Source organism: Hyaena hyaena, unplaced genomic scaffold (genome assembly GCF_003009895.1).
Source record: "Hyaena hyaena isolate Hyena2069 unplaced genomic scaffold, ASM300989v1 scaffold_257, whole genome shotgun sequence".
NCBI lineage: Eukaryota > Metazoa > Chordata > Mammalia > Carnivora > Hyaenidae > Hyaena > Hyaena hyaena.
Genome location: NW_024080889.1, coordinates 1546650 through 1572173, shown reverse-complemented (window position 1 = coordinate 1572173; position 25524 = coordinate 1546650). Strand labels below are relative to the sequence as shown.

Below are 25524 nucleotides of genomic sequence, written 5' to 3'. Positions count from 1 at the left end.
GGTGGGGGAAAGGGAGAGAGGCAAACCATGAGGGACTCTTGAATGCTGACAAAAACTGAGGACTGATGGATGTGGGGGGGAGGGGGGATGGACATGGAGGAGGACACTTGTGGGGATGAGCACTGAGTGTTATGTGGAAATTAATTTGACAATAAACTATTTGTAAAAAAATAAAATAAAATAAAATAAAATAAAATAAAATAATAAAATAAAATAAAATAAAATAGAGGTCTAGGCTCAGTCTCCAACCAATCTCAGGACCATACCCAGGCCTATGTTTTATTTTAAGGTTGGTGTCAAGGCTAGATCCAACATATGGGTTTTCAATCTGAAGCCAGGGTTAAGATTCAGTCTATTTAGGAGGAAGGAATCTGTGACTCTCTACAATTAAGGGATATTCAATAAACAGATCAAAATATTTCATAATTTGTAACATGAAATAAACATGTTTCAAAAAGTTGATTCAACATTATCCTAATTATATGGACACCATTACCCTGCTGTATTTATCTGACATATTTTTCAGTACTCATGCAAGGCTCAGGTTGAGCTTTTACAAACTTCAAATTATTAGAATCCACATCATGGAGCTTCAGCTTATAGCAGTTTTGGAAACCTTAGAATTGGAAGAAATCAATTTTAAATGGAAAAAGTGGGAGTATCTTGTGGATTGCAAACGACAGATAAAATGTTTCTTTATTAAAGGCTGCTCTCTCCAATGAATTTCAGAGAACACTAAGATCTCTCCTTTGTTTAAAGATAATCACATTTTTCTCAGAGTGGTTCACTAGGGCTTTACCTTGGGCATGAATTTTTCATGACTGATTGATTGAAAAGACAATGCCAACAGAGAATAATACAAGCGTAGGGACCTGTCTTACAAGATAGAGTTAAATTACTCCAAGGGTTAGAATGACAAACCCATGTGCTGCCTTCAACTTGGCAAGTAAATTGACAATTACAATTCTGTTGAAAAATGAGAAAAATCAATTAGGAAAAGGTTGATTTCTACTAAAAAGTAGTGTTTGCTTTATTGAACATGATTCAATGGATTATGGAAACAAACAAAGAAAGCCCTGTGAGAGAATGTCCATCTTTGGGTGGGTTAAATGAGGAGCTGAAATGGGAAGGTCGGCCTGGGGGAAGGTAGACCTGACTTCTCTTCCTGGCTTATGTCACTTACTCCTTATTTGACCTTAGGAGGATTAATTCCTATTATATCTGATCCTCTATTTACCCATTTCTAAAATAGAGATAACTGACTAAAGTCCAGAGTCATGGACTGAGGAGTTGGGACAAAGTAAGACAGTAAAGTGAGGTTAAGGGCAAGAAAAGGAAACTTTTGATTTTATACATATCTAATTGATTAATTCCTTTATTCATTCAAGAAACAGTCACTGGACTCTGCCTATGTGCCCGAAACTATTTTATGTGTTGGGGATACTCAGATAAACAAGCAATATGTAGGTAAATAAATAAATGTATAGTGCAATATGAGGTAGTTAAAAGAACTAAGGAAAAAATAATAAAGGGCCAGGGGATAGAGTAGAAGACAGTTTATGGTCTGTTTGACTTAAAATTATTATTTTATATATATTTGTTGAACACCTACTAAATTCCAAAGAAATGACTAGACACTTTTGTATTGTATGCTATTTCTAACACTTAGAAAAATCTTAACAGGTAAATCTTACTTTTCATTTTACAGCTTAGGAGTGTAATATGAAAAAAAGAGACTGAGCAACTTTGTGTTTGTCATCCTTCAGAGATGGGATGGACTCTCCCACACAAATTTGTTTAGAACATTGAGAAGGATGATGCCATACATGCATGAAGAGAATATAAAAAGGTTTATTACTCACAGAATGAGGATTTCTACAAGGGCAGAATAGTCTCCTAAACTGGTCTGAAATTGGTTTGAGATAACAGGAATGGAGGCTTTCTTAAAGTTTTATGGTGGTTAGGGGCTGGGCCAGGGTGAAGATCCTCAAGTACACAACTAGGGCTTGTGTGATTTGAACTTCCTGCCAGTGTTAAGGATGGTCCACCTGTACCTCCTTATCAGTTTGCCCAGATGTGGGGCAGAAGGGAAAAGTTGGGGGGGAGGGGAGGTTGAAAGATACTAGCAGTCAAATGTCAAAAATAAAGTCAGATTCTTTAATATACTTTCCAAAGATGATATATCTTATGTACTGGAGACAGGATGAATGGAACCCAAGTCTGGTTTTGTCTAACTTCAAAGTCTATGTTTTTTTTTTTTTTTTTCTATTTTACATTATTATGATTCAAATAAAAATATTCTGTCATTTCCCTTCAATGGACCTAGGGATGTGTGTATAAAAAAAGAAATATGTACTATGCAAAAGCCTCTAGAGAGATGATTAGATGGCATGTGTCTAATTGACCATACTAGATAAAACACCTTTAACTACTTTATAAGAGAGCATTTGCTGAATCTGGTGAATATGAGCTTGCCAAAATAAAGACTGCCTTTCAGGGCTGCCAAGGGATTTGGGAATTAAAGAAATTATGGAAAAGTAATATCAAAATTCTATATTTAATTCCCCTTCAAGTCATTTGCAAAAATTTAAACTGCTCATAAACAGGGTGAGATGCTAATAAACCAACTAAAAAGCAGCATCAAGGAGGTTAAAATGTTAGGTGATTTATAACAGTCTCACAGTATTCTAGAAAAACACTTTGGAGTTCAGGGTCCACAGAGTTGGAAAACTTTAGTAAATATTCCATACTATTTGAGATACCAGAAGGGCTATGCTCTTGGAGTAAGGGCAAGTCAAACATATATCTGAGTTTAAATATGTAAAATTCAGCATTGACTAGATCATCTTTCCAAAAGCTATCTGCCTGCCAGAAGAAAACTGAATCCTTTCAGAAGAAAATTATATCAATAAAATCATCAGCATTTAAAAATACAATATCATGCATCAACCAAATTTACCAGGCATGTCAAGAAACAAACAAATGAGGGTCAGAGAAAGAGAGAGGAGAAAGAAATCGAGTGAAGAGAGAGAGAGAGAGAGAGAGAGAAAGAGGGAGGGAGGGAAGGAAGGAAGGAAGGAAGGAAGGAAGGAAGGAAGGAAGGAAGAAGAAACTTGACCTACTGATTATAGTAGTCATCCCCTTATTCATAGGGAATATGTTCCCAGACTTCTAGCAGATGTCTGAAGCCACTGATAGCACTAAACTCTATATATACTATGTTTTTTTCTATACATACATATCTATGATAAAGTTTAATTTATAAATTGGGCACAGTAAGAGGTTAACAACAATAAATTTTAGCAAAATAGAATAATGAAAACAATATACTATAATAAAATATATGTTAATGTGGCCTCTCTCTCAAAATATCTTGTACTATACTCACCCTTCCTCTGATGATGTGATATGAAAAAAATACCTATGTGATGAGATAAAGTTAAATGAATAACATAGGTATTGTGATGTAGTATTTGTCTACTATTAACTTTCTGACATTATGTCAGGAGCATTATCTGCTTTCAGACTGCAGTGTGATTGACCATGGGTTACTGAACACACGGAAAGCAAAACCACAGATGGCGGGGGAGGGTGGACTACCCTATCTAAATATTTCAAATATCAACAGAGACTTTAAAATAGTAAACAACTAATATTTTTGAGAAGAGAAAGAAAAAATTACCAGAGAATTGGAATGTAGATAAACACTCAAGTGGAAATCCAGAAATTAAAAAAAAACAATTAATAACTGAAATTAAGAATCTCATAGATGGGTTTTAATAACATACTAGACCCAGAAGAAGAAAGGAACAGTGAAATGGAAGATTTGCTAGGAGAAAATATCCACATCAAAGCACTGAAAGAAGAGATGGAAACTACAAAAAGAGGATAAGACTCCTATAAGGTATGGTAAAAAGAACTAAATCTGTGTCACTGGCATCCCAGAAAAATATGAGAGAAAATGAGCAAAAGCAATATTTGAAGAAATACTAACCAAGAATTTCCCCAAATCTTACAAAAGACATTAAGCCATAGATTCAAAAGGTTCTATGCACCCCAACAGAATACATACAAAGAAGGCGAGACACAGACTCATTATAGTACAGCTGTTAGAAATCAAAGATAAAGAAATAAATCTTATAAGAATATAGATAAAAATTACATATAACTTAAAAAGGTCAACAATAAAATTCAGAGTTGGCCTCCCAATAAAAACAGAAACTGAAAACAATGGAAGGGCACCTTTCAAGTGTTGAATGAAAAAATAAAACTGACAACTTATACCTCTATACTCAAAGATGTCCTTCAAAAACTAAGTTAAACACATTTTCAGAAAGAAGAAAACATCCACTGTCTGAAGATCTACACTATAAGAAATAGTAACAGGAGTTTCTTCATGCAAAAGAAAAATGATCCTAGCAGGGAACATTGATGTAGGAAGAAATGAAAGGTATAATATAAGGGATAAATATGTGGATAAATCTACATATTAAGTGTTTAAACACACATATATATATATGCATACTCACATGGGTATGCATATATATATTACATATTCATATGAATACAATGGACAATATATACACATATAATACATTGTATATACAATAACATATCCATATGAATACAATACACAATATATATACACATATGCACCTGTATATACAAGAATATGTATGTATGTATGTTTGTATATGTGTGTGTGTGTGTCGGTGTGGGTGTGGGTATGTGTGGGTGTATTTATATAATTTATTGCTTAAAATATATGAAAAGTAAGTGGGGGGCAGAGTTAAAATATTATACAAAACTTGAATTACCCAGAAAATGGTAGAGGTATTCATTTAAACTACAATGCAATTTCTAGGGTAACTACTAAATGAAAAACAAGATAAGAAGCTAATACAAAGGATAAAAATAATAATAAAAGATACAAACCCATTTATAAGATAAATAAGTCCTGGAGATGTAATGTACAGCATAGTGACTATAGTTAACAATACTGTATTGTGTATCTGGAAGTTTCTAAGAGAGTTGATCTTTGTTTTTTTTTTTATGTTTTATTTATTTCTGACAGACAGAGAGAGAGACAGTGTGAGCAGGGGAGGGTCAGAGAGAGAGGGAGACACAGAATGTGAAGCAGGCTCCAGGCTCTGGGCTGGCTGTCAGCACAGAGCCCAATTCGGGGTTCGAACCCACAAATGGTGAGATCATGACCTGAGCCAAAGTCGGACACTTAGCTGACTGAGCCACCCAGGTGCCCCTCTAAGAGATTAAATCTTAAAAGTTCCCATCACACACACACACACACACACACACACACACACACACACACACACATTTGTAATTCTGTATGGTGATGGATTTTAATTAAAGTTATTGTGGTAATAATTTCATAATATATACATATATTACACTGTACACTTGAAACTAATACAATGGTATATGATGATGATATCTCAATTAAAAAAGAAAAGGTAGGATAGATGTATAATCTAAACAGAAGCTAAAGAAGATTGAAGAAATAGTAAAAGGATATTTAATATTGAGCTACAGACAACTACATGAGGTTACTGAAAAGGGTTGTAGTAGGGCTGTAAAAGCATTAAGAATAAGAATAAGAATAAAAGAATAAGAATAAAAGAATAAGAATAAGAATAAGAATAAGAATAAGAATAAGAATAAGAATAAGAATAAGAATAAGAATAAGAATAAGAAGGGCTCCTGGGTGGCTCAGTCAGTTAAGCATCTGACTTCAACTTTGGCTCAGGTCATCTCACAGTTCCTGGGTTTGAGCCTCCTGTTGGGCTCTGTGCTGACTGCCAGCTCAGAACCTGGAGACTGTTTCAGATTCTGTGTCTCCCTCTCTCTCTGACCCTCCCCTGCTCATGCTGTCTCTCTCTATCTCTCAGAAATAAACAAAACATTAAAAATTAAAACAAAAAGAATAAGAATAAGAAAAACATTTGATTGATTTCAGCTCCGGTCATGATCTCACTGTTCATGGGATTGAGCCCTGTATGGGGCTCTCAGGCTCTATACTGGGTATGGAATCTGCTTGAGATTCTCTCTCTCCCTTTGCCTTTCCCTCTGCCTCTCCCTTACTTGCTCTTGTTCTCCCTTTCTCTCTCAAATTAAATGAATAAACTTAAAAAAATAGAAAACAAAATTGTACATTACTTACAAGAAACTATTTTAAATATAAGAATATAGAAAGGTTGAAAGTAAAAAGGACACAAAGTACTAAGGAAAAGAAAGTTATTTAGCTATATTAATATCAAATAGACTAGACTTTAAGGTAAGAAATACAAGAGATAAAGAGATCTATTTAACATTTATAAAAAGGGCAATTAAAGAAGTAGGTATACATAACAACCCTAAAATTAAATGCACCTAAAATCATAGCCTCACAATACATATGTAAAAATTACAGAATTAAAAGAATTAAATCTGTATTCATAGCTAGAAATTTGACTTACCATTCAGTAAACTAATAAAATAAACAGACAAAAGTATCAATAAGAATATTGAAAATATGAAAATCTTCATTAACAAACTGGATCTCACTGATGTTTATAAAACACAACATCCACCAACTGTGAAACACATTATTTATTCTAGCATATGTGGAACATTTATCGAAATAGTACTACATCATAAGCAAGTTCCAAAAACCTGCAAAGGACTGTAATCATACAGACTTCATTTTCTGATCAATGGGATTAAGCAAGAAATCAATAAAAGAAAGACAACTACAAAATCTCCAAATATTTGTAAAATAACCAATGTACCAAATATACCATAATGAAAATAAAATATTTTCAACTTCAGGACTCTCATGTACTGCTGGTGAGACAGTCACTCTAGAACACTGACAGTCAGTATCTAATAAAAGTGAAAATACAAATGTTCTGGGAGTCAGAAATTCTACTTTTAATTACATACCTGACATAATTAAATGTATAAGATTATCAGGGAACATGTGTAAGAATGTGTAGAGCATCATATTCTTAATGGTTAAACTCTATAAAAAAATACAAATGCCCACTAAAAATGAATAGAAAAGGGGTGCCTGGCTGGCTCAGTCAGTAGAACACATGACACTTAACCTCAGGGTCATGAGTTTGAGCTCCACATTGGTCATGGAGCCTACTTAAAATATAAATAAATGAATAAATGAATACCCAAAGCAATCTACACATTCAATGCAATGCCAATCAAAATTACACCACCATTCTTCTCAAAACTAGAACAAACTATCCTAAAATTTGTATGGAACCACAAAAGACCCTGAATAGCCAAAGTAATATTGAAGAAGAAAACCAAAACGGGAGGCATCACCATCCCAGACTTTAGTCTCTACTACAAAGCTGTCATCATCAACACAGTATGGTATTGGCACAAAAACAGACACATAAACCAATGGAACAGAATAAAGAACTCAGAATTGGACCCACAAGTGTATGACCAACTAATCTTTGAAAAAGCGGGAAAGAGTATCCAATGGAAAAAAGACAGCCTCTTTTTTCTGGGATGAACAGATGGTGCTGGGAGAACCGGACAACAACATGCAGAAGAATGAAACCAGACCATTTTCTCACACCACACACAAAAATAAACTCAAAATGGATAAAGGACCTGAATGTGAGACAGGAAACCATCAAAACCCTAGAGAAGAAAGCAGGAAGCAACTTCCTTGACCTCAAATGCAGCAATTTCTTACTTGACACATCCCAAAACGCAAGGGAATCAAGAGCAAAAGTGAACTATTGCGACCTCATCAAGATTAAAAGGTTCTGCATGGCAAAGGAAACAATCCATAAACCTAATAGGCAACTGACAGAATGGGAAAAGATAGTTGCAAATGACATATCAGATAAAGGACTAGTGTCCAAAATCTATAAAGAACTCACCAAACTCCACACCCGAAAAACAAATAATCCAGTGAAGAAATGGGCAGAAGACATGAATAGACACTTCTCCAAAGAGGACATTCAGATGGCCAACAGACACATGAAATGATGCTCAGCATCCCTCCTCATCAGGGAAATACAAATCAAAACCACATGAGATAACACCTCAGTCAGAGTGGATAAAATGAGCAAATCAGGAGACTCTAGATGCTGGCGAGGATGTGGAGAAACAGGCACCCCCCTACACTGCTGGTGGGAATGTAAACTGTAGCAGCCCCTCTGGAAAACAGTGTGGATGTTTCTCAGGAAACTAAAAATAGAACTCCCCTATGACCCAGCAATAGCATCGCTAGGAATTTACCCAAGAGATACTGGAGTGTTGAGGCATAGGGGCACATGTATCCCAATGTCCATAGCAGCACTCTCAACAATAGCCAAAACATGGAAAGAGCCTAAATGTCCATCAACTGACGAATGGATCAAGAAGCTGTGGTTCATCTATACAATGGAATATTACATGGCAATGACAAAGAATGAAATCTGGTCATGTGTAGCAACAGGAACTTGAGGGTGTTATGCCGAGTGAAATAAGTCAGGCAGAGAAGGACAGATACCTTATTTTTGCATGTATAGGTGGAGTAGGAGGAACTTAACGGAGAATTGTGGGGGAGAAGAAGGGAAAAATAGTTGGGGATAGGGAAGGAGGAAAACCATGAGAGACTCTTGAATGCTGAGAACAGACTGAGGGCTGATGGAGGTGGGGGAGAGGCAAGAGGGGAAGGGGGGGTGGTGGACATGGAGGAGGGCATTTGTTGGGATGAGCACTGGGTGATATATGGAAACCAACTTGACAATAAACTATTTAAGAAAAGAAAAAAAATTAAGTGAAAACAAACAAATAAATAAAAGAACAGATAAGAAAAATCTAGCATATACAAACTATACTATACTATAGTAAAAATAAATTAATTATATGCCAAATATGCATAATTCTCAAAAACACAATATTGAGCATAAGAAACGAGATAAGGCAGACATAAAAGAAACTGTTATGATTATATTTACATGAAGTTGAAATACTAGCAAGACTATAGTGTTTGAAGCCAGGATGGAAAAGCTACTGACTTAATGGGGAGAGAGGCACAAGTAGTGATGACATATGTGTATTCTCCTGTACAGGCTCATTATACTCATAACTATTACATTTTTCTATACATGTATACAATATAATACTTACTGAATGACTAAGTGAAGCCATTTGTACTAAGTGAATAATAATAAAAATACAACATTTTAAAACATGTGATGCAGCTAAAGTAGTTCTTAGAGGGAAATTTGTAGCCTTAAAATGCATATATAAGGATAGAATAAAGGTTTAAATAAAGGATCTAGGCTAATTTCATAAAACCAAAAAATAAAAAACAAAGCAAAAAAGTGCAACACAAAGTAAGTAGAAAGGTACAGTAGACAGAAGAACAAAAATGAGTGAAACAGAAATAAACAGAGTAGAAAAAATCCAACAAAGTCAAAAGTTTTTCTAGAGCTCAGACTACAGTTCTATTTAGATTGGCTGATATTGGCTAGGGTCACCCTCAGACTTCTGGGTGGGTTTAGTTTGCCATGTATCTCCAGAATCTGGGACCAGTACCTATCTGAGGATAAGTTTTCATAGTAAATGATGGAAGAGACCAAACAAAATCACTCAAATATAAAGCCTCTGCTTCAGTTACATATTCTAATATTCATTGATTAAAGCAAGTCATATGTCTAATGAGAACTGCAGTAGAGCATGGTTTATAACTCTATTGGAAATGGAGAGAAAATATTTGAGGGGAACAAAATATAGCAAAGTACCATATTTATTTTAAAAATTAAATCCATAATTTAAAACTTTCCTTTAAAGACATTCTAGACCCAGATAGCTTCACTAGTGAATTCACTTAATCATTTTAGGGACTCTTACACAAAATCTTTCAGAGAATGTTAAAAGAGGGAACTCTCTCCAAATCATTTATGAGGCTAGCATAACCTTGATACCAAAACCTTTTAAGGAAATTACAAGAAAGGAAGCTAATAGACCAATCTCTCTCAGGAACCTAGACCCAGAAGCACTAAACCAAACACTATTACATCAAATCAAATTGGTTGTGATACAACAGAATATTACACATTTATGAGAAAGAATATGTGATTGCTACATAAAATAATATGGACAAAATATTGTTGGATGAAAAGACACATATTAAAAAGGGTATATACAGTATGATTCCATTTATAGGAAGTTCTAGACTAAGCAAACTAATCTGATTAATAGACTATCTATTAAATTTGGGGTTACTGACTGGCAGGAGGCACTGTGAAGAAAGTCTTCTGGGTAACTGGCAATGTTCTATATTTTTTTACTAGGGGAGTGGTTTCCCAATTGTTATTTATTTGTAAAAATTCACTGAACTATATACTTGATATTTTAGCATTTTACTGTGTATATGATAACCTTCAATTAAAAAGAAAGTTTCCAAAAATTTTCTCACTAATATTTATGACTCCCTGAAGAGATTCTGAATCTATAGTTGTTAATATGTCTTCTAGCTCTAAAATTTGTGATTCTACTGCCAACTTCTGCTAATTGATTAGAATCTTTACTGTGTCTCCTTAACAACAGATGAACACTGAAAACAGCACTAAAAGATCTATATAATATAGAATACATCTAAAAATAGTAATGAGCTTAAGTGAGAAAAACATTTGAACGACCACAAATTATTTCGAATGGTTGGCAGTTTTCTTGAAAATCTATGTTGTGAGAGGTAAGCCAGTAGCTTAATTAGGACAATAGCATATTTTTATACCAGGGGCCAATACAAAACTAAAACTGAAATATTACAAAGCCAAATTGGTAGGCAAAAATATGATATTTCAGGTCTGAAAAAAAGCTAAATCTAAATGTCAAATTATATAACTGAATGTTTTACCCTCTACAGTTTTAAAGGAATAGAAATGCCAACAGCAGAGTTCCTGAAATTTCGAGACATACACTTTATGACATAGTAGAAAAAGCACAGAATTGAGAGTGTGAAAAACTGTGTACTAGTTCTGGTTATGTCACTTATTAGTTGCATGATTTTGAGAAAATAATTTAAAGTTTCTGAGTTTTATCCCTTTGTGTATAAAACTGGCATTAATAATATGTACCCTCTGATATTATGAGGAGACTACAGCACATTTGTAATCTACCAATTATTATCATTGCTATTCATTTACCCATATGATTTTTGAAGTACTTATCTATAGTTTGATTTTTGAAGGCTCTTGTCCCAACAACCTAAACTATTCATAAACTTCTGAAATCTACATGGATTCCCCTGAGAAAATAGAATTGTATGCAAGTGTCACATTCTAAGCATATACTTAGGGAATTCATCACAGGAGATAACCGGAGATACTTCTCTTCCTAAAACAGACCAATTCTCCCTAAAGAAAATATTTCCTCTAAATTTTTCCTTAGAAAAAAGTGAAGGACTACTACAAGATCAGACCAATACAACATCAGCTAACGTCTTGCCAAAATGATTCCCTCGGCCAACTGTGGCATGCCTACAAGAGTTCCACAATTTTCAGTTTAACTGTGTTTTTGCATATCTAAATATGGTTTTGAATCCCAAGTCACTATGTCAATTTCTTCAATCTAATGTCCCCAGCTTCTCCAGACTAAGCTCTCTATTTCTGCCAGATCTGGCTCACCAACAACCCCAAACATAGCTCTAGAATGCTTCTCCTCCTGTCAGCCTGGTTCACTCCTACTCATGTTCCAAGACTCAGCTGAGGTGTCATTTCCTCCAAGAAGCTTTATTTAACCCTCAAACTCACATAGGTGCCTCATCTGTACTTTCTTTGCAACCTGTATGTCTTTCACAGCAATCATGATGTTATATTGTTGAATGTTTATTGTCTATATCCCTCCTCCCCACAGATGGAAAATTCTTAAGAACAGCCTTCTTTTTATTTTTTGTATCCTAGTACTCAGTAGGTTCCTGCTGTATCTTTGTGCTAAACAAGTGAATAAATGAATAAATGCATAAGTAAATCCATGAATAAATAAAATAATGAAATGTATGACTCTCATTCATTCTAGCCTCCATGTCTTTGTTCTCATGACTTAAGTCTCCCTGAATTACTCCTTTCTGCCCTAACTCAAATCTTATCCTTCATTCAGTTCCTGCTGGAGGTTGCACATACTAAGTACAAGCATTGAGAAAATACTACAAAAATAAGATGTGTCCCACCCCTCACCCCCCATGCCTTCTAGTACATTAGGGAAGAGGTAGATGTAAATAGCTGTTTATAGTGCAATAGCAGAATGAAGCAATGGAGTTTGTGAAATCATAGGAGATGATCAATCTCCCTGGTAGATCAGAGATGTTTTTGTAAAGAAGGCACTTCCTGAACTATGACTTTAAGGACAGAAGAGGTTTTCAGGTAAAGGTTAAGAATTGGGATGATGTAAAACATTTCAGACATAAAAAGATATGGACATGGGAGTAGAGATGTGAAATAGTAGAGTAAGGAAGGATCCTAGAATCAAACTAATTAGTAAAGTTATGGAAGTGTCTAGGACTGGAGTCTGGTCAGTAAAAAACATGAGACTGGAGCCCAGGCTTCCAAATTCTAAGTTCAGACTACTTTCATTACCACTGAAATATTAATGTTCGATTGCAAATGACTAGCTTCTACTACTTTCCAATGGAAAATGCCCAGGTGTGGCCCTTTTTCTCTTTAGATGATGGGTTTCACCCTTCAGAACTCCTTTCTCAGTAGTTGTGGCAGTTCTCAAGTAAATTTTAGCAGTTCACTCGATTGCTCAAAGACTGTCATATAGCAAGATACATATAGTTTGTTGAAATCCTGTGAAATCTTCAAACCTCCATAGCAGTTTGGAGTTCTAGCAGTAACTCAATGAAGCAATGTAAACAAAACCCAAACATTATGCACTGATGAATTTCTTTGACAACATATCTTTGTCTAAGAATGACAACTTGGAGTTGCTGAAAGGAACCAGAGTAATTGTGAATTCTCAAGATAAATGATTTGTCAACCAAGACCCTCAAAAATGTTTCATTTATCCCAATTTTGCCCAAGTATCCAAAAAAAAATTACAACCTACCTACTACAATACACGGTAGCTAATGCCTCAAAGTTTTAGGCATTCTGCACTCATCAGCATTTCTTCTTGGCAACCATGTAAATATCAATATATCTATTATACAGTTGAGGAAACAGAGAAATATTAGGTCATATTTCTGAGGTCACAAAGCTTGTGGAGATGGAGTCAAGATTCAAATTTGAGTCTGTCTGACTCTAAAGCCAGTCATATTTTTAGTAACTCTAATTGTGCAGTTAAGCAGTTCCCTCCACCCCCACCATCCGACCCCTATCTCTCCCCACATCAAATTTAATGACCATGGTTGTGGAACCATGGAGAAAGTCCCAAAGAGTCACAGTACCTGAGTTATTTAACCACTGCTCTTCTGTGTGACCTTGTTCCCATTGATAGGAATATGTCTAAATGATTTCTAAGGCTTTTAATAGTTTTGACAGTCTGTAACTCTGTGAGATTTTAAAATATTCTTGTATAACAACTTCCCCATGAAAAGGTCATGGCTCTGTGAGTTGCCTGTAGTGGGCAGATAGGAGGATAAAGCCCTTAGAGAAATTGAATTGAATTCTCTAGGCTTATCAAAGTGGAAAAATAGGCACTATCTGCCAAAAAGTGAAGGAGTAAGTCCTTGGGAGATGAACTTAGTTAAGGCAAAGACTCTGGTGCATCAACACTGTCAGCAGCAACCTCAGTCAATGTCACAAATGCAATGAAGACTCCAGAAAAATATATCGTTAGCTTTGCTGAGAATGATAGGCCCTTTCAACTAAGTGATACATTAGACTCCACATTAGATTTGGTCTTCAGGCCAAAAGACCAAATATCTTACCCTAGTTATCCAAGCCGGTCAGCATTTTTAGTGGTTCCTTCCCTGCCTATGCACAAGGCCAAAGGCACTCTATAAAAATTCAAGGCAGCTCATCTCTTCAACTCAATTTCTCTAGACTCTAATTCTCACTCTCTGCTTTTTCTTATTTTTGCTTGATCCCTAGTTTCTGTTCCATTATCTCACATCTGGACAAGAGAAGCTTGCTTAATTCACTTAGTTTTAAACATTTTACTGAGTTCATAGTATATCCCAAAGACAAATTCCCTGAAGTCAGTGATAGCTAGGCCAAGATATAGAAAATGAGTAGAATGTATCAAACAAACAAACAAAAAACTGGGGGCAGGAAACTAGGAGTGGTGAGGGGCTAGGGAGGAGGAGAGAGTTTCAGACAAATAGAATAGTCTGGGTAAAGGACACAGGTTAAAGAAGGAATGATCAAGAAATTAAAAAAAGAGTGTGCTGTGGCTGAGACTGCAGAGTATGCTGGGGAAGTTCTAAGAGTTGAAGCTGAAAAGGTAAGCACAGAATGATAGTGGTTGTGGAACACAGAATCCTGTTTCTGCCATCTAGTAGCTATGTGACCAATCTCAGTTTCTTTATCTGTAAGATGGAGATAACAACTCCTCCTTCCTGTAGTACTTGGTTTCCAGCATTTAGTAGGTACTTAAACATTCACTGAATCTGAATCCTGGAATGTAAAAGAAGGGTAGAACTGAAAAAAAAAAAAAAAGAAAGAAAGAAAGAAAGAAAGAAAGAAAGAAAGAAAGAAAGAAAGAAAACATGAGACAGTGGGATTGGACAGTTTCCCGATGGATTGTACAGGAATAAGAAAAAGTGGATTTTTGGAGCTGTTTAGGTCTCCTACTCTGATATCCAATGAGATGACAGGGCCAGGTTCAGTTCAAGTACCTAAGTCCTGTGCTTGTTACAATTTCCTAAAATTCAGGGCACAGAACCACCCCAGCAGCTTCCTCACTCATGCTGTGAGTTCTGCATGGAGCCCTAAGAAAGTTGTCAGCCATGAGATTCTCTCCTCCATTGCAAACACACATGGCACAGGCATATGATTCCCATCTGGATCCACCCCCGACTTCCGGCCAGGAGGCTGCTGTGTAGGCAGGACCGTCTGCCTTTGAATTTGCCAGTCTAACCTAGTACCCTGAGCCAGCACTCTCCAAGCAGTAAAATACAGACTTGGCAAAATTCACACTTCCATAAATTCCTTTCAAGGGCCTGTCTCTATCTCTTTCTTACTCTGTCAGAATAGATTGACCTGGACTGGAGATAAGTTTGTTCAGACTAAACAAATAGGTTTCTGTTTCTGGAAGAAAATAGGCAGCCTTTCCTTTAATCCAAGGAACAGATGCTGGCCCAGGAGGAGAATGCGCTGAAAGTCCCACCCATCACTCTAAGGCCATTAGGGCCAGGAATTGTTATTCAAAGAATCAGACACCCCCCTTCTCCCCTCAGGTTCCCTGATACCACCGGTGCCTGGCCACTGCAGAGTTATTACCATCATAATCTCTGCTGGATTCTATGCCCCAGTCAAATTGGCAGCATTCCTTCTATTTGCAAACAGATTGCAAAATAAGAACCCCAGGAAGGATGCAAACTGGCCAAGCTCCAAGGAACCTTCAGCAGCGGTCATGCTAAATCAGGACTGCATCCTACTCCCTGAACAGCAGCAGGTGCTGGCACTGCTTCCCAATGGCCTTGGGTCACTGAGGTCCCTGGCCTCTTCTCCCCCCTTCTCCCTTCCTGGAAAAATCATCCTGGGAAAAGGGAGAGGGCAGAACTTCCTGGGAATTTATAATCAAGAATCTACCACTTGGATCCTAAACTACCTGAAGTTTCCTGATATGCGGGCTTTATCCCCGTGAAGACTGGCTAGGAACATAGGACCAACAGAAAATTTCTTTGACTCATTTTTCTCTAAAGTTCTAAATTTTTCATTTCCTCTCTGTCATTCGTGGTCCTCTACAATCTTGCCATTTATGTGTATATCCAGCCTGATATCTCCTGAAATGATCCTTCTTCTCCTGCCCAAAATCCTTCATTCAGTCCCTTGTTCATTTATCATCAAATAGGAACAAAGGATAATAATAACAATGGCCACTGCTATTTAAGTGTTTATTATGTAACAGACCAGTAACAAGTGTCTTATGAGTATTTTCTAGTTTAATTCAAAAGATAAAAATAAAACCTAAGAAGTATGCTCTATTATTTATCTCATATTTGAGGAAACTGAGGCTCAGAGATTATAAGTACCATACCTAAGAAAATAGAATTAGTATGTGATATATCTGGATTGAAATACCATTATCACTTGAAACAGTTTTTTGTTTTGTTTCTTTTTGAACTAGATCTCATTGTTCCCATTTTACAGATGAGAGAACATGTCCAGATATTTAGTAACACGCCCATGGTCATATAGCTTGTGGCACACTGGAACTCAGAAACAGACCTATTTGATTTCAAAGTCCTTGCTCTTAACCATTACTACTCATCTGCAAAATAAAGATTAAATTAGCTACCACCCTATCTCAAGGAAGAGAAAAAGAAAAAAAATCTCAATGACTCAAGTAAGACAGTGTCAACGAAAACACATTGTAAATAGTAATGCAACATTTGAGTTAGTTATAATTGATGTTGCTTATTTTATATGTATAAACACATATTTTATTCATTTATTTTAGTAGAAAACTTGCTTTTCCTTCCTTTCCAAACTCTATATTTTTTGTTCCCCTTCCATCTTTTCACATTAGCTAGGATTTCAAGTATGTAAAATGTTGAAAAGGAATGGGACAGGGACATCTTTGCCTTGTTAACCTGACCTTTGGGGAAAACATCCAGTTTTCTCACTACTAAGTATGATATTAGCTACAGGATTTTTATAGATGTTCTTTATCAAGTTGAGGGAATTCTCCATTTAGTCATTGTTTGCTGACTTTATTTTAAAATCATGAATGGGTGTTGAATTTTGTCAAGTATTTTCTTTTCTTTAGCCTATTGATGTGGTAGATTAAATTAATTAATTTTCAAATATTGAACCAGTTTTACATTCCTAAAATACCACTTGGTTGTGGTCTATAGTTCTTTTTATACATTGTTGGATTCAATTTGCTAGCATGTTACTGAGGATTTTTGTTTCTATGTTCATAATAGATATTGGTTCATAGTTTTCCTTTTTTGTAATGCTTTTATCTGGCTTTGGTGACAATTTGCTTTTTTTCATATAATGGAGGTAAATACTATTTTTCTAACTCTCTGTTAGTAATTTGTGGACTTCCTCAGAAATAAAATTTGGGAGTCAAGTTCCAGATCTAACCTATAGTTGCAGATGCAGCAAAGGGAAAGAGCAGGCACTTTGGAGTCACACAAACCTAAATTTGATTCCCAGTTCTGCCATTACTCTGTGACCTGAGTCAGTATTTAACTTCAGCAGACTTTTGTGTTCCTTAATTGGTAAAATGAGAGATAATAATTTCTTCCTTTCAAGGTTAAAAATGTAAAAAACAAACAAACCAACAAAATAGGGGCTAGATATATAGTAATAAAACATAATAAGAGATGGGCATCTTTGTGTCATTATTTTTATTTTTTTTCCTTAAATAGTTTATTGTCAAATTGGTTTACATATACCACCCAGTGCTCACTATTTTTAAAATACAATTTAAGGGGCAGCTGGGTGGCTCAGGTGGTTGGGCGTCCGACTTTAGTTCAGTCATGATCTCTTGGTCTGTGAGAGCCCCATGTGAGGCTCTGTGCTGACAGCTCAGAGCCTAGAGCCTGCCTCAGATTCTGTGTCTCCCTCACTCTCTGCCCCTCCCTGCTTGCTCTCTGTTTCTCTCTCTCTCAAAAATAAATGAACATATTTTTTTTAATTTAATCTAATTTGATAACAAAACTAGAGATGAGTTGGTATGCTTTTTTATAGCCCCTGCCTAAAGAGAAGGCCCAAAGGCCTCCATTAATAGCTTCAGCATAGTACTGAGGCCAACATGATTTTTTTCCACAAGACAATTATGACCTTGTATCATCTCTTCTGCGAGATCATGACCGGAGCCAAAGTCAGATGCTTAACTACTGAGCCACCCAGGCGCTCAATGTGTATCATCTTTTCTGAAACACCTTGAACAGCTTTCTATTGTCTTCAGGACTAATTGAAAGTTCTTTAATATGGCAATTGGTGCCCTATATGATCATCCCTGCCCATCTCTTAAGATTTATCTCTTCCATTTGTGTGCTCCAGTTCAGCCATGGAAATGACAGCTCACTGTGTTGTTCTACATACTCTGCTAAAATGCCTTCTTGGAACTCTGCGCCTGGGTAATTATTTTTTTTTTTTAATGTTTATTTATTTTTGAGAGAGAGAGAGAGAGAGAGAGAGAGAGAGAGATACAGAATCAGAAGCAGGCTCCAGACTCTGAGCTGTCAGCACAGAGCCCAATGCAGGGCTTGAACTCCCAAACTGTGAGATCATGATCTGAGCCAAAGTCAGACGCTTAACCAACTGAATCACCCAGGAGCCCATGGGTAATTATTTTTTAAAGCTCACAATTCAACCTATTATCCCTCTCCTCCTGGGAGCTCCTTGAGAACAAGGACCATGTCTTATTCATTTGTGGTACATAATAGGTGCTCGGATAATGTTTATTAATTATTAACAAAAAAAGGTCCATAGATATATCAATAACCATTGTAGAGTGGCCATTCACTAACCAATATCCCTCAATTCATGGCATTATTTCTATTAGGAGCTCTCAAACTACTCGTGGTTATGGAACAATTAGACTTTGCTGATTTCCTCTCCAGAGGAAAAGCAGACAGTCAGTTCCTCATTGCAAGGTGAACCTTCCTCTTTTCTTCCACCCCTGTCCCCCTTTCTTTGCAGAAAAAGTCAATGAAAGAGTAGTAATTATGAGAAAATCTATGCTATAATTACGGTAACATTTAAAATTGTAATGACATCTGTAAAAAAAATAACTCTGGAAATTGATGAACAATGTTTTTTCCTATCTTTCAAATGCACTTTTTATTTTACTTTAAAAATATCACCACTTTTGACACATGTCTTAACAGTTTTAAAATATCTAGATTTTCTATTTTGGGGGTTATTTTTACAACATAAGTGATATTAAACTGCTAGAGTTAGAAGGGAACTTAGAGACTATTAGTTAAACTTCCTTATTTTATACTAGTGGAATTAAGGTTGCAATTGGGAGATGTGACTTACCTAATATCACACATAGTTAGGGGAAAGAGTGGCAGTGAAGAGAATACACACACAGGCTTCAGAAGATCTTTGGCCTCATAGCCTTTCTGAGGGGTCAGTTTCTCCCTCTATAAAATGCTGCTAATAATGTCTACACATTGTAAGGATTAAGGGAATTCACAGAAGGAAAGCATTCAAGTGACCTAACACCAACTAATTTCACTCTATAATGAATAGTTATTTTTATTATAATTTATGGTAAATAAGGACTAAACCTTTCTGCTATACAACATAGTCTTTTTAGGTAAACACAACATTTTTAGCAAAGAGGATATAGCCAATTCCATACTAAATGGGAAGAGAGTAAGAGAAAAAGAGAGAGAAAGAAAGGGGCAGGCATCGGGCAATGGAGAGAAGGGAAGGAAAGAAGAAAAGCAGATTTCAGCTTAAAGATTTATATTTGACACAAGTCCATTGTGTTGCTCAATTTAAGATTCCATATGGATGAACACTCATGGATTCCATCCAGTCTGAGGTACTTAGCTAGAAAACCTGTGGGAATTTATCACCTGAGGAATTTTTGAGATGGTAGCTGAAGAAGACAGGCAGGTACAGGGAAGCAATCCATAAGTTACCTGGTTATAGATGGTTTTCAACACCCAACTCTGCCTAAAATGTAGGTAGGTGGATGGGGCTTAGAAAATAAGCAGAAGCCACAAAGAAAAGACGTCTGGATCACACTCTGAACCACTTTATCTTATCCAATAGCCTGCAAGTGTGAGACAGGATGAAGGATATTTAAGCTTAGCCACCTGTCCAAACTAACTCCAGAATAACTGTTGTTCTTCTCAATGAACCTCACTTTCAATATCTGAAGAATATGGGCAATGAAAAATCAGTAGGGTTATTGTGAAAATTAAAATAAGTAGTGTATATAACAGGATTTTCATGTTATATAAATCAAATTATAAATGTTAGACATAATTACTACTAAAAAGTGTTTTTCAGGATTTTTTTCAATAATGGACTCTCCTGTTTTATTAAGTTGAACTAAATTTACTAATTGCACTGACATTCACTGAGCACCTTTGATGTGACAACACTGTTTTAAGCACTTTAAAAAATTAACTAATTGAAACCTTACACAATGCTATAAAATAGGTACTGTTATTTTCATTTTTTTCAGATTAGGAAACAGGTCAGAGAGATTAAATAACCAAAAGTTATTTTTACTAGAGCTGATACATGAACCCAAGCAGTCTGGCTCTATCTCAACTTGTACAATAAGCTATACTTAATGAAATTATTTAATTATGATTTCTGGAATTACACTGGCACCTATGTGAAGCTTCTCTTTGATTCAATAAACTGACATGTGTAATGTGTTATGTATACATTATAGGAAATGTAACTGCTTCTTTAAAAGCTAATCATTATGATGTCATTAAAGAAGATAAGAATATAATCAACATCTACCTTATTATGTAGTTGACATTTTCATTACTTGTCTCAGAAACTAACAGAAGTTCATTATTCTTATGGCACAACATTAAGTTAGGTTTAGAATTCATATTTCTCGTCCCTATTAACCAGGTCAGTAAGTCCTTTCCATCCCTCTTGCTATAGACTGAAAATTTCTGCCTGTTCCCCAATCAATATGTTGAAATTATTTTTAAGTTTATTATTATTTTGATAGAGATATAGAGAGCAAGCAGGGGAGGACCAGAGTGAGAGGGAGACAGAATACCAAGCAGCCTCCATGCTATCAGCACAGAACCTGATGTGAGGCTTGAATTCACGAACTTTGAGATCATGATCTAAGCCGAAATCAAGAGTCAAATGCTTACCTGATGGAGCTACTCAGGCACGCCTCATATGTTGAAATTCTAACCCTCAGGCAATGGAGTTAGGATGTGGGGCCCTTGGGAGGTGATGATGGATTAGTGATCTTAAAAACGAGACCCAAGATATGGCTCCTGGGTGGCCCAGTTGGTTAAGCATCCAACCTCGTCTCAGGTCATAATCTCACTATTTGTGAGTTCAAACCCTGCATTGGGCTCTGTGCTGACAGCTCAGAGACTAGAGCCTGCTTTGGTTTCTCTGTCTGCCTCTCTCTCTGCCCCTCTCCCCACTCCATCTGTCTCTCTCAAAAACAAAAGAACATTAAAAAAAAAAAAAAAAAAAGAGAGACCCAAGGAAGTTCCTCTGCCCTGTTCTGCCATGTGATGTTACAAGTGAGGAGACAGCCATTTATGAGGAAGCAGGTCTTACCAGCCACCAAATCTTCTGGAGCCTTGATTTTGGACTTCCTGACCTCCAGAGCTCTGAGAAATACATTCTTATTGTTTATAAGCTACCCAGACTATGGTATTTTACTATAGCTGCCCAAATGGACTAAGAAATAAAATTGATACCAAGAGTGGGATGCTGCTATAATAAATACTTAAAATTGTGAAAGTGGTTTTATAACTGGATACTGGGTAGAGGCTGGAAATTTTGAAGTACACAGTAGAAAAAGCCTATTCTGCTGTGAACAGACTGATAAAGGCTCAGAGGAAAGAGAAGAGCTGTAGAGAAAGTGTCAGTCTCCTTAGAGAATACCTAAGTGGTTGGGAACAGAACATTGGTAGAAATACAGACAGTAAAGGCCATTCTGATGAGGTGTCAGACAGAAATGATGAATATGTTACTGAAAACTGGAGGGAGGGTGATCCTTGTTATAAAGTGGCAAAGAGCTTTACTGAATCGTGTCCATGTCCTATTGTTCTGTGGAAGACAGAATTTGCAAACAATGAAATTGGTTATTTGGCTGAGGAAACACCTAAGCAAACTGTTGAAAGGGTGGCTTGGTCCTCCTGACCACTTATAGTAAAACACATGTAGAGAAATGACTTAAAAATGGAATTGTTAATCAAAAGGAAACAGACTTCAAAAATTTAGAAAATTCTTAACCTATCTATTTTGAAAGGAATGAGAAAATTTGTTCAAGAGAGAACACACGAGTGTGCTAAATTTGATTATTAGGTTAATATGGATCAGCTATTAAAGTGGATGCCAGGAGCTGTTGTCCAAAACAATGGAAGAATGACTCAAAAGGCATTTTGGAGATCATGGGACTGTCTTTTCCATCACAGGCTCATAGTGCAAGGGCCTAATTTCAAAGAAGGGGCCACTACTGTCCCTGTCTCACATCAACCTTCATTTAAGAGGTTCCATTTCCCACATTCCAGTGCCACTCTTCTTGGCTGTCCCAGGCAGCTCCACTAGGCCCTGTTGTAGCAGAGTTAAAGCCAGCAACACACAAGGGTCATGGCTGCCTCCACCTAGACTTTTTAAAAATATAAATATTTATTTATCTTTGAGAGAGAGAGACAGAATATGTGTGCGTGCAAGGCTGGAGAAGAAAGGGGGACAAAGGGTCTGAAGTGGGCTCTGCCCTGACAGTAGTGAGCCTGATGCAGGGCTTGAACTCACAAACCATGAGATCATAACCTGAGCTGAAGTTGGACACTCAACTAACTGAGGTAGCTAGGTGCCTCTGCCTTCCCCTAGATTTTGAAGGAAGGAGCCACCTTGAAACGGCTGCAGCGGGGACAAGGCCACCACGGAGAACCTCCAACAGGGCATGGGCTAGAGGAGGAGTAGAGAATGAGATGCCCTGAAAACCCCAATCTGGTAGAACCACCAGCACATGATTCCAACTTGGGAGAGAACAGGAGTCATGCAATTTCATGCTGCGAGAGCTGGAGCTTGGGCTGTACCCATCAAAGTCACAGAGGCTGGGCCACCCGAAGCCATGGAAACAGAGCCACCAGAGCCTTGGCAACCCAAACCTGGCCTCAGTGTGTCCTCTGAGGTACTCTGCCCGAGAAGGTCTGAAGGAAAGAGCCTTGCATCAGAGATTATTCTTCAGCCTTAAAATTTTAGATTTTCTGGGGGCGCCTGGGTGGCTTAGTCGGTTAAGCGTCCGACTTTCGCTTAGGTCATGATCTCGCGGTTCGTGGGTTCGAGCCCCGCGTCGGGCTCTGTGCTGACTGCCGGCTCAGAGCCTGGAGCCTGTTCAGAGTCTGTGTCTCCCTCTCTCTCTCTCTGACCCTCCCCTGCTCATGCTGTCTCTCTCTCTCTCTCCTAGAAACAAATAAAAACATTTAAAAAAAAAATGTTAGATTTCCTGGGGACATGTTACCCCTTTCCTCTCACCTATTTTTCCCTTTTGGAATGAGAATGTCTGTCTTACACCTGTCCCACCATTGTATTTTTAGAAGCATATAATTTGTTTGATTTCACAAATTCACAGCTGGAAGGAAATTTGCCTCCGGATGAATTTTACCTTGAATCTTAATGTACCTGATTTAGATGATATTTAGATAAGACTTTGGACTCAGGCTTTTAAGATAAAGTTAGAGTGAGTTAAGACTTCTGGGGCTATTAAGATGAAATGAATGTATTTTGCATGTGAAAAGAACATGAATGGGGGACAGGGGCAGAATAGTATAGAGTGAATGTTTCCACTCTCCCCAACTCCCACAAAATTCATACGTTGAAATCCTAACCCTTGAAGTGATGAAATTAGGAGGCAGGGTCTTTGGGAGGTTATAAGGTTCTGAGGGCTCTAACCATAGGATTAGTGCCCTTATCAAAGAGATCCAGAAAGGTCTTCTGGCCTCTTTTGTCACGTGAGGTTATAATGAGAAGATGGCCATCTATGTGGAGTGGGCCCTCTCCGGACACCAAATCTGCTGGAGCCTTTATCTTAGACTTCCTGGCCTGCAGAGCTGTGAGAAATACATTTTTATTGTTTATAAGCTACCCAGTCTATGATATTTTGTTATAGTAGCACAAATGGAGGAAGACACCTTTCATGTGAATGTTAGACTTACATAGCAGGTTTTTAAAAAGCAAGGAAGGATCTGTTCAGTTACTGAGCAAAGAAGATCCTGTAACTGCAGACTTTCTGGCTCTAAGATTCACTAAGAAATCTAGGAAAATACCTTTGCAATACCAAAGAGCTGTTGTTTCCAAGATACACATGATATCCTTTATAATGAAAGCTCAGGAATTGTTGGTTTGTAAAGATCAGAAACCCACTCAAGCTCTTCTCAGAAAAGTGAGGTTTACCTTAAGAATGTTAAAGATATCAGCACTTTCCTGCACTTCAAATGGGCTTCACGGTTACTGGAAAGCAGCCAGGGAGTTTCTCACTTTCATTTTTTTTTGTTGGGGGGTGGGGAGGGGGACATATTTCGCTTAAAAAAATGTTTTTTTGACAAAGGTTCAAAAGCAATTTGTTTGTTTGTTTGTATACCTGGTATATCTAGTTACTTTATTTTTGGAGGAAAGCAGGAAGAAATGGTCAACACAACACTCTCCTTCATTTAATTATAAGGACGGCCTCACAGTCTCTCATTTCTGATGTGTTCACTTCATTTTTCTCCCTCTTCATTAGACTTTTCTATTCAATTACTTCCATATGGACATCATAGCCTTTACGAAATGGTGATATTAGGCCCAAATCAACCAGACTTTCTAGCTGTTTTTAATAGTCAACCAACAAATTCCCTAATTTCCAGAAAAAGAAAACAAGACTGGTTTTAGCTTGGATCAGATTAAAGTCCTAGTCTATTTTGGGGTTGAGATCACATGGTGCATAGGGTTGTTTCTTCTATGTAAAAAGTTCTTCTTGTAGAGTATGTGGGGATAGAGAAATGATAGGTCAAATATAGTATTATTCACCTGAGAACTTAGTATTATGGTACTGCTTATTTCCTCTTACAGTCTGAATTTTCTTGAGAACATATGTCTGATCTCACCAAGACTGATTATCTTATGGGGATACTATGACAATTTTCATCATCATAATCCTTTACTGTTTGTCCCACTTTTCGATGAGAAAGTAGAGGCTAGGGAAGTTTACATCACTTATATAAGGGTAAATCAAATTCAGATTCTGTATCTCACCACTACACATGTGCCTCAAACGTGCCACATTCTCTTTATATCTTCCAACTCCATAATTTTAGAGTATGCAAATATTCAGTACTAGATGAGGCTGGGAAGGAAGAATTTCACTGGAAAGAGATTCTTCTGTCCTCTTGAACCTGGCCATCTTGTAACGTGTCGTCTTATGACAAATGAAAATTTCCATATATGGCAAGTTTGTCACTTTTTCAAAGGCTCATTCAGAAAACACTGTCTCACTCTGCCACTAACCACTCCTATCCAACACCTTGACCCTCAACAAGGAGATACAGTTTTAGTCTATTTGATAAACTCCAAAATCATGTGATGAGGTGAAAGAATGTAATCTTTGCAGAGAAACAGACCTCAGTCATAATTCTGGCTTTACCATATATAATCTGTTTGGCGTCTACTTCCTCATTTGCAAAATAAAAGCAATGAATGATCCCAACTTAAT

At 36.9% G+C, this 25524-nt stretch overlaps 1 protein-coding gene across 9 annotated transcripts in view; it reads right to left on the bottom strand.

Annotated features, from left to right (window-relative positions):
* The window catches only part of LOC120240623 (BEN domain-containing protein 5), a 1403952-nt gene that overhangs the window by 736428 nt on the left and 642000 nt on the right, over positions 1–25524 (bottom strand). The window contains exon 1 of one of the 9 annotated variants that reach the window (XM_039245393.1): positions 20957–21030. The exons of the other annotated variants lie outside the window; for them this stretch is intronic. The gene's annotated coding sequence lies outside the window, so the exon portion shown is untranslated. Of the gene's footprint in view, positions 1–20956; positions 21031–25524 lie in introns of those variants that run through there. 9 annotated transcript variants of the gene reach the window in all.